Source organism: Leptidea sinapis, chromosome 9 (assembly GCF_905404315.1).
Source record: "Leptidea sinapis chromosome 9, ilLepSina1.1, whole genome shotgun sequence".
Lineage (NCBI taxonomy): Eukaryota > Metazoa > Arthropoda > Insecta > Lepidoptera > Pieridae > Leptidea > Leptidea sinapis.
Window position 1 is genome coordinate 4,009,239 of NC_066273.1, and position 10,014 is coordinate 4,019,252.

Consider the following 10,014-nt stretch of genomic DNA (forward strand, 5'->3'; position numbering starts at 1 on the left):
CCAAGTGTCTCGACACCAAAACGACCCGAAGATATAAGACTCACTGAGACCGACATATTTGCGACGTTTGCTGTCTTCGGCAGTCGAAGCAGCAGCCCCAGCACCAACTGACGTAACTTGGACATGAGAAGGAGCCAGAGTGTCGACGCAAGTCGCGTACCACACCAGCGCCCTTCTATTAATTATGAATTATCCTATCTTCTATTTTAATTCGTATCTGTTATGTATTATAGATTTTTTCATGCAATATTGGAGTCATTAGAACTGTATTTATTGCCAAAATGATGGTAATAATATAATAATTTCTGATTGTAATGAGACTTCAGAACAAATAAACATTGGAGGTGATCAGAAAAGAATACTAGCAAAATTTACATTTAAAACAAAGACGTAGGTATGGGGTATAGTATTGGAATTTTAAATTAGGTGCTTATTATTATTACTAGCAAAAATACCCCAATAATTATTAAACTACTACCTGACCCGACAGACGTTGTTCTGTATATAATAAATAAAATAATGTTTTATATGAATTTGTCAATAAAATATCATAACATCAAAAATTACTTCGTAAAATATCCACCCTCCTGTCGTAATGAAATTGTTTCACAGCAGAACTGTCAAACCGTGCGTCAATAAATTCTCTCATAGAAATTATGTATGGACACATCAAAGGAAAAACAAATTTGTTGTTTCTATTTAATTTAGCAGCATTTTTCTATTAATTCACATTTTAAACCTTCTCTGGACTTCCACAAATAATTCAAGACCAAAATTAGCCAAATCGCTCCAGCCGTTCCCGAGTTTTAGCGTGACTAACGAACAGCAATTCATTTTAATATATATAGAAGATTAAAGACTTAATTATATGACTTTTCACCAGATGTTGTTGACACTCGTAACGCATTCATACCTAAATGTTTTTTTTGTAATAACTGAAACTTATCGTTCAATTGCGCTTTTATTGTTTTACTGTAGATTATTGTAGTGTTATCGGCGATAGATCAATAGTTAAGGGATAACAATCTAATCATAAATTTAATTTACAGCTATGAACGACGTAATGATTTTATCCCATATTGTCATCAATCTCATTTCTATCAAAAAAGGGGAGAAAATTAGTGATTTCCAACGAGGGTGCAATTCGTAGGCACAAACGAAGTCAAAGGCCTCACCCGAGTAGTTAAATCACACTTTAGTGATACCACAGAGTAGGAATGGATACTTACGTATTAAGTAATACATAGTGCTATTATTAGCTATAAATATACCTCTGAAGAAAAAAAATAAGTTATTGTTAATATCAATGTTTCAATTGAACCCAAAATAAAAAAAACATCACTTTGAAGTATGTTTGACAGCTCTTAAAATATTATCAATTGTAGCTTGTCAGTGTCGTTATCGGTCAGGATAGCCAAACGAAAAAAACAAATGAAAAGACGCGTCAGTAATGAACTTCCTGCAATTTTTTGTCCGCATCATTTTTACGATGTAAATGAGGCACTTTCGCCCCCGTTGTCACGTCGATACGAAGACTTTTTGAAGTAAAATTTCTTTAGGCGCGACTACAAGGTAACTGGACGACAATGCAACGGAACCGGAAGTCCGTTACGCTAAGACGGCCATTATAAGAGCAGGCAAAGGGTTCGAGCCCATACAGCCATATTCGTTATTATGCAATAACAACGTGATATTGATATGTGGTAATTAATAATAATAATTACCTACTATTCTGTACCATCCGGCCTTTGGTTTCTTCGTCCATTATTAGGACAGGCAAAGGGTTCGAGCCCATACAGCCATATTCGTTAATATTCAATAACAAGGTCATATAAGTGGTAATTAATAATCTAACCTTCTATTTCTTATTTTCAATATTTTTATAATGTTATGTGTGTGAAATAAAAAAGTAGCAAAAAAAAACATTGCGTGCGTTCAAAGTACACAAGTCAGAAGTGAAACCTGCATGGTGCATGAACCTCTAAACTGCATATGAATTCCTGGTACGTGTTGCTAGGATGACACATGATTTCAACCGCTATGAAAGACATTCCTACCACCACTAATATATATAATAATATATTCTCCTGGTGTCTATGTAGTAATACGTCGTGCGCTTGGAGTCAGAATATATTAAGGTATACTCGCGCCATACTTAAGACAATCTCTTCTTTAACTATGATCGCCTGGTACCAAAACATTGTATTATGCTAGGAATATCTCATTATCTCCCATGTTAAATATTATGAATTGATGTGACTGCTCTTTTTACAGTCGCTTTTTCGTTTCATCGACTTTCAAATCACAACGATGATAAAGAAGTTTTCACTTCAATAGTATGCATATTTCTGTCTCATTCTTTGCCTGCTTCATCCTACACATTTTTGTACTTGTGTCTCTTACTTGTCGTTTTTTCCGTTGCATCCGGTTTGAAATCACGATTCTAAAGAAGTTTCACTTCAAAATTTAACAATGCTCTTAGCTCTTCAGCAATACGTGAGTGCTTAGTTGGTAACATGGCTTTAATTATACCCAATGTAGGTATTTATGTATCTGTTAATTATTCCTAAAGTTAATTATTATTAAGTTTAACTTCAATCTTACACGCACACACTTTTTTCCGAACAGGTATAGCATAATCATAGACTTGGAACATATTAGCATATAAACCACGTCCCCATAATGCGTAATCAAATTTTTTTGTCAATATGTACGTTAGCTAGTGGTTGGCGAATTACAAGCGGGACTGACTTTTTACGACTTTTCAATAAAAATAGGTTACAGCAACATTATTGTAAGTCTATTTAATCTATGTAAGAGTATTATAGAACATTATTATAATTACATACATTATTGTTACGTATTAAAACAATAAGACGCAAATTAAATCTTCAATTGTAAGCAAACACGCGACTGGAAAATTCTAGAGAATATTCTGATAACTAATTACACTAGCTATACAATTTATTATTATTTGAACAAAAGCTGTGATATCGTTAATTTTAATAAGTATAATTTTACTGTGTCGCCGTTGTATTCCAGTTTGAACTGCGGAGAGAAAACCTAGTCTAGCCATGTTGGTACAAGACAATAGTACATTGTTAACCGAGGGTCGAAAGAATCAATTCCCGAGGTATTTAGACGCCCGAGCGCAGCAAGGGCGGCTATAGTCCGAGTAGGAATTGATTCTTTTACCCGTGTTAAATACTCTACGTTTCATTTCGAATATGAGGAAAATAAAAGCTGTTGTTTATCTAAAGTAGTAGTACCTATTTTAAGTTAATTGTCAAATGTCCTAATTTGACAATTAAGTCGACTTTTTAAATAAATATGGAACTCACCGCGTAATTGTTGCGGCTTATTCCGCTCAAAGAAGTTTGCGCTAAGTTCACACTGGCTGTTTAGAAAGTCAAATGGCCGTAGCATTTTTTTTGAATTAGTTTTTTTACATAAAACTCTTCACAGCTGACAGCAGTTCTATTTTTAAAGTTCATTCCGGCCCTTAGGTGGGAAGTAATTTGTATGAGTTTTTCCCTCCCTGTGGAGGGAAGCAGCATTTTCCACCCAATAATCAGATCAAAATAACATTACTATCCGAGTATGAGAAATGAAAAGATCTTTTCTCTATTGCATACAATATTTATTACTTTATTGTACGTAAGTACCTATATACATAAATATATCAGCATTAAAAAGTATGAATCTCATTCAAAATAATCTTCACTATCCTTTAAAAATCTTCACTGCCAATGTTATGGATCGTTTTACGGACTCCAAATTAGGACAGCGTTGAGATCATCGATAACTCACAACCAACCCTAGTAAAGCGCATTAAAATCGAGACTAGCCCCCTTATTCATAATAGTCTGCTAACGTAAAGCATTGCTAATTCTCACTCTGTCTTATTCTATTGACCTAAGGCAGAATAAGAAAAAATACTCCTTAGCGGCTGTGTTTTAAGTAAGCGGACCATTATGAATAAGGGGGTAGATTGTCTGATCATCTTTTGCATTTAGATCTAATACAATGGGAAGCAGCTGTTTGCTCCAAATGCCACGAGGGGCTGCTGAATACCAGTGATGTGTAGGTGTCTCAAGCATTAACACAACGCAATACTGAGGTAGCTCCTTTTAGCAATGAATCACGCACCGCACAGTGTTTTCAATTATTTTAAATAATATTGTGCTATTTTAACTATTTCTTTTTCATGTTTTAATTTAGTATTTTAAAATGATTTATTAACCGACTTCAAAAAAGGGTCACAATTCGTCGGTATGTTTTTTTCTATTGATAAAATTATGTGTTAATATTATATTGTTAATAAGTAATAAAGTTATTTATATTGCATCAGTTTCTTTCATTGCCGCATTTGTTTCCATCCACACTTGTTTGGTTTAGGACCGGTGCTGAGACGTGCTGAAAGGGCCATTCTTGCCTAAGGACAATGGCACTGTTTGGAAGCTTTGAGGCTCTTAAGAATCATATCAAAATTTTTAAATTTTTCGTATCCATCCTTTGCAAAAAAAAGTTGTTTTGTTTTACCACCTCTATTCACTTTTAAATTATCCGTTAAATAATGACCAATAAGCTCAAAGTCCTCTTTTAGAATACAAGTTAATAAATATTATAAAATCTCTAGCTTCCTCTCTCTCTCACTCTCTCGTTCATTGCTTTGATGGTTTTTAGTACAAAGACAATGTGGACGGCCATCTTATTGTCACAATTATTCGACCAAACGGATGCAGAGTTTCGTAAATTATTTTTGGCTCCATTCCCTTGTGTAATGCTATCACAGCAATTTGGTTCTCTTTATCATCCCCTCTATTTAATTAGCGCGAGAATTATTAAAGACAATGAATTTTCATTACTTCATGTCATTAAGAACTACAGGTTACGAACATAAAACGTATTACGTAATATTATTGTTTCTGGCCAGACTAAATAGTTATATTATAAAAGGTTACTTTAGCTCATTTGGCGTTTGTTTGGATCGGATGTAGAATTGTTTCTAAACCGTTTCCCAATTATTATTACGAGCTTTATGATTCTCACAAACGCAAAGCCCGGGGGCTAAGGGCAATCAGAATATAGCTTAAATTCCGTTGAGTTTTACATCTACCCGACCCATACTAAATGACAGTGCTTACTTAGCAGCATTTTCAGAATATCAGCCCATGATAAAGCATATTAAGTCTTTAGTAGATATTCTGAAAAAAGAGTGTGTACTTATGTATGCACGCAAGAAGTTATACTTCTTTGGCCTAACGAAGCAAACATCATTAAAATGATTTATTACTCGTGCTATTCTACGTTTATAGAAAGAACAATTTTTTAAAAATCTTGCAATGATGGCTTTGACAATTAATTATTAGATAATAAATACGGCTGTATGGGCTTGAACCCTTTGCCTGTCCTAATTATGGACGAAGAAACCAAAAAAAAAATACCGAATGACGCAAACGTCAATTTTAGGAACCAATATCGTGTATAATAACCTGTTACTTTTGTGTTCCGCGCGCATCTTAAAATTTCACTTTTTCATAACGCGCCTAAAGAAGTATAACTTCAAAAAAGTTCAAGGGGGTAATATACTGTCGTAAGACCTCATAATCCTTAACCATATCCTATCATATCCTTCAATTAATTAACATTGATGGATGTCAATGTCTCGTCCCTCCGTCTAAAAAATACTCAATATTATTGAACGTAGTGTTTACATTCTCTTTGGTATTATTTAAGATTGGTCGTTTCTCAGCTGGATGTAACAGTATTTGAAGATTCCGTAAAAAATGTAAAGCAGTTTATTGCTACGAATATCCTCGTTGCCGACCGAGCAGGAAACGCAAAAATAATATAGTAAGTATCGCTACTGTTTTTATTGCATTAGGGGAAAAAGCAAGCCTATGGGTCACTTTATGTTGAATGATCAACAATCAGCCCCTGCTGTTTTGTAGCTCCAGAGTAAGTTCTGGCGCTTTCCGGTCTTAAGCCTGTACCCCTAGTCTTAACCGCATGACAATACTGCGCAAGTATATTCATTCAAAAGTTTTGTTGAAGGTACATGGAAAATTTTCTTGAAAACTACAATGTGAAGAAATGTCACATATCCTGAATACGATGAGAATGTCAAGTTTGTGGCATATTTTAATGGTATGTTTTTTTATGGAAAAGGAGGACAAACGAGCGTACGGGTGATCTGGTGTTAAGTGATCACCGCCGCCCACATTCTCTTGCAACACCAGAGGAATCACAAGAGCGTTGCCGGCCTTTAAGGAAGATGTACGCGCTTTTTTGAAGGTACCCATGTCGTATCGTCCCGGAAACACCGCACAAGGAAGTTCATTCCACAGCTCTGTAGTACGAGGAAGAAAGCTCCTTGAAAACCGCACTGTGGAGGACCGCCACACATCCAGATGGTGGGGATGATATCCTTACTTGTGGCGTGTCGTGCGAAGGTGGTTGTTTACTGTAGTGGCAGAAATCAGATGAAATAGCTCTTCGTAACACTCGCAGATAAATGCGATAGAAGATACTAAATGAAGTGATGTCTTAACAAAACGCCAATCGTGATGAATCTGTAGATAGAGTACTGCATACCCTACAATCCGGGCAGCTCTACGTTGAAGATGCTTAAATATTAAATCTGATACTAGTTTACACCAGCCAAGAGAGAAGAAGAAATTTTTCCATATATGGCCGGACCTGCACTGTATAGAGCCCTTAAGTATGGGTTGGCTTGAAGAATTGTTTCAAAAGTAATCAAAACGGATGAGGAAACGGGCTACAGTTCCAAAACGACATGGTCAAGAAGTATTCTTTCCTGCTTCAGTTTCAAAATCAGACTTCAAATTCTCAAAATTTACATAGATCGGCGGCACATCATCGACTCAATATGAAGTGATCAAAGCTTTTTTTAAACAATAACAAGTGAATCTAGGCTATATTTATAACAGATTGTTCGTAGTATGTAGGTAATTAAAAAGAGGTGTGTCTGGGAATGATGATATAGATAGGGTGTCATAGTTACAGCAAAATAGCTGGAACCAGCCTCCAAATACGTCCGATAACCGTAAAGTATGACTTCTCGAAGACACGAGCTTTATCGGAACCGCTTATCAAGCGATACTGTCCGGGTTGATGTGGCCTCGCCAATAACTTGTTATGATTAAGTTACATGTTTATACTTATGTTATTTAAATGATACATTAATGACTTTTAATTAAAATTTGCGCAGATTTCTAATGTGACTGGCTATTTATAATGGACAGTAATTTACAATGAAGTTATGGAATGTTAAGAATTTCACCTGCACCTTTCCTTTTGTATCGAATTAAAACATAATCATTTCAATCATAAATAATATTAGATGGCCTCGATGAATCTTTGCATGAAATAATAGTTTTATTACGACGTAAATAACTATTACGAACTTACCTTACTTACGGTACCTTGGACATAGTATACTTATTATTAAGTAAATAAAAAAGAAAGCACCGAAATAAAGAGGAAACCAAAATGTATGTATAATTGTAGAGAAAGTTGTCTGCACCTACCAGTTTCAACTAAAGGGCTCCTTCGCAGTAGTGGTCCGAAGATGTGTGCCTTATAAAGTGAACCAAGTCGTGGCGCATAGCAGTGCGCCCGTGTATAGCGATAAACGTTTCAATACACATTCGCAATAGTTCCGAACAAACGTAAAAATCCAATTTTTCAACTAATATCCTTCCCCAACATCGCACAGGGGTTACAACACAATAATTATACAGTTTTGTAGCGTGTTCAATGCTTTACAATACAGAATTTCCTTGGCAGACTATTTCACACCGGACCGTATTTTGCTCATTTTAAACTTTTACACGTCAGCGATACAAACGAACGAATTGATTGGTAGAAAACAAATATATCTGATAACGTGATATCTTAGCTAGCAAAGCTTGCTTGAAGTATCAATCAAGAAACAATGCAAACGCAAGGCACACGCACGCGTCCGGAGATAATCCACAAACTGTGAGCGAAGCAATGAGTATGAATGTGAAACGGGCACTGCATTCGTAACTTCGTAAGCGTCGATTTCGATTCGGTTGACATCGTTGAACGTACAGCATGGCGCGAAAGCGGTTGAGAATATATCTCCATCTTGCTCACACTTAGGACTCAGGCAGGCAGGCCAGCATGTTACAGAACCTAATAAATATGGCGAATAATAAAGGTTCCAACGTAAACAAAACGTCGAGAGCCATGATCGTTTCATATGGGTCGATGAACAACAAAACAAAGGGATTGTTTACAAAATTCTTGCGAAGATCTTAGTTAACAAAATATGAATTAGGTCATCAGTATTAATGTGAAGATAAATCTAGGCCATTAACCAGTTGTACAGCGCACCTACTTAAATAAATTGGATTTGTTCCATGACGTTTCACAACTTTCCAAGGAGTTTTGGCTAATTCACAAAAACATTGGTTTGAAATACTTATAATATTTAGATTAGGATTACCTAGAAGGTAGATAAATATTAATTTATCTACCTTCTAAGAAGGAAGTTCAATGAGGACAAGAATGTCATTTTTTGTTGTTCAAGATGACTTTAGTCGAACAAAGTCTGTTATACATCAGCACAATCATAAACCCAAGTACCTGCCTAAGTAGTTAACCGTATTTTAAATTAAAATATAAATTATAACGTAAGAGAGTAGGTTTTTTGGTGGGAATGTTTTGAAAAACTTTGGCAGTAGGTAAGTAAATTTGGAGTAAGTTGGGTATATCCATCCAGTACGAAATTTTTACGATAAGCATCCATTGTTATTCAAATTATTGCAATCAGTTATAAAATACCCGTAGACAATAATCATAATTATATTCGGTCAGTAATATTATTCAAGGTCGAAATTACAAATGATTTTTTACTGGTTACCCCAATGCCAGGTTATCGCTACATTCTGGGACAGCCTGTATAAGATACCTAATAATATTTATATTGAAAAATGTTTAGCTAGCTGGCGTTTATTTTTGTAGCAGGTAGGTATAAAGTCTAATAAAGTGTATGAAGTACCTATAAAGTTTAAGTTTTAAGATCGTTGTGAATTACTTACTGAACCTTATTTCGGGTAAGTAAGTTGTAATAAGGTAAGGTAAGTTGTGGTGTGTTGTGTTGCATAGTTTTTTTATTATAATTTTGAGTTAAACTTAGAAACATGTTTCGAGTACATATTTGAGTTATAGTTTTTTGTTATAATTTGTTTTTTTGTTTTATTTACTTTTTAACTATATATTAACAGGCTTGAGAAACGTACACGACCCGTTACAGCTTGTTTACAGCATAATTTAAAAAAATCTAAGCTATAACTTAATTTTTGATCACAACATGTAGGTTCATTTGGAAATTTCTGAAAAGGGATTATCTAATATATAAAATTCTCATGTCGCGGTGTTTGTAGTTAAACTCCTTCGAAACGGCTTGACCGATTCTCATGAAATATTGAGTGCATATTGGGTAGGTATGCGAATCGGACAACATCTATTTTTCATCCCTGTAAATGTTAAGGGTGGTCCAAGCCAAATTTTTTTTTTTTTTTTTTTTTTACATTTTTTTAAATTTGTTTGATTATGAGAAGATACATAATAGCTTTAAGGGTAAATGTATACACTTCTACAATAAAGTCCCAGCCACTGTTCAGGCATTGTCTATAAATAAATTTAAATGTTTTATAAAAAAATGGCTCTGTCGTAAATCCTATTACTCCACTGCTGAATATCTAAATGATCGGACAGCCTGGGACTAGATTGTGATTATTTTATAGCAACTGTACAATATTGTATATTTTTATTGAAAAGAGCGCAAAAAAAAAGAATGCTGGGAGAGTTTCTTGCGCCGCTTCTTCTCTCTCAGAGCGCCATTTGTTTCCGAAGCGGTAGTAGTATCTAGTAGTATAAGAAATGACATCAAAAAGAATTCTAAAGGAATCAATTTTGAGAAAATAAATGCCTTTTATGCCTTTTATGCCTTTTTATGAG

The 10,014-nt window shown here is 34.8% G+C and overlaps 1 protein-coding gene across 1 annotated transcript in view; it reads right to left on the bottom strand.

Moving 5' to 3' along the window:
* Positions 1-8,030, bottom strand: part of LOC126965964 (6-phosphofructo-2-kinase/fructose-2,6-bisphosphatase-like) — a 53,512-nt gene extending 45,482 nt beyond the window's left edge. Inside the window, exon 1 of the mRNA XM_050809801.1 lies at positions 7,554-8,030. The gene's annotated coding sequence lies outside the window, so the exon portion shown is untranslated. The remainder of the gene's footprint in view (positions 1-7,553) is intronic.
* Positions 8,031-10,014: the final 1,984 nt, after the last annotated feature.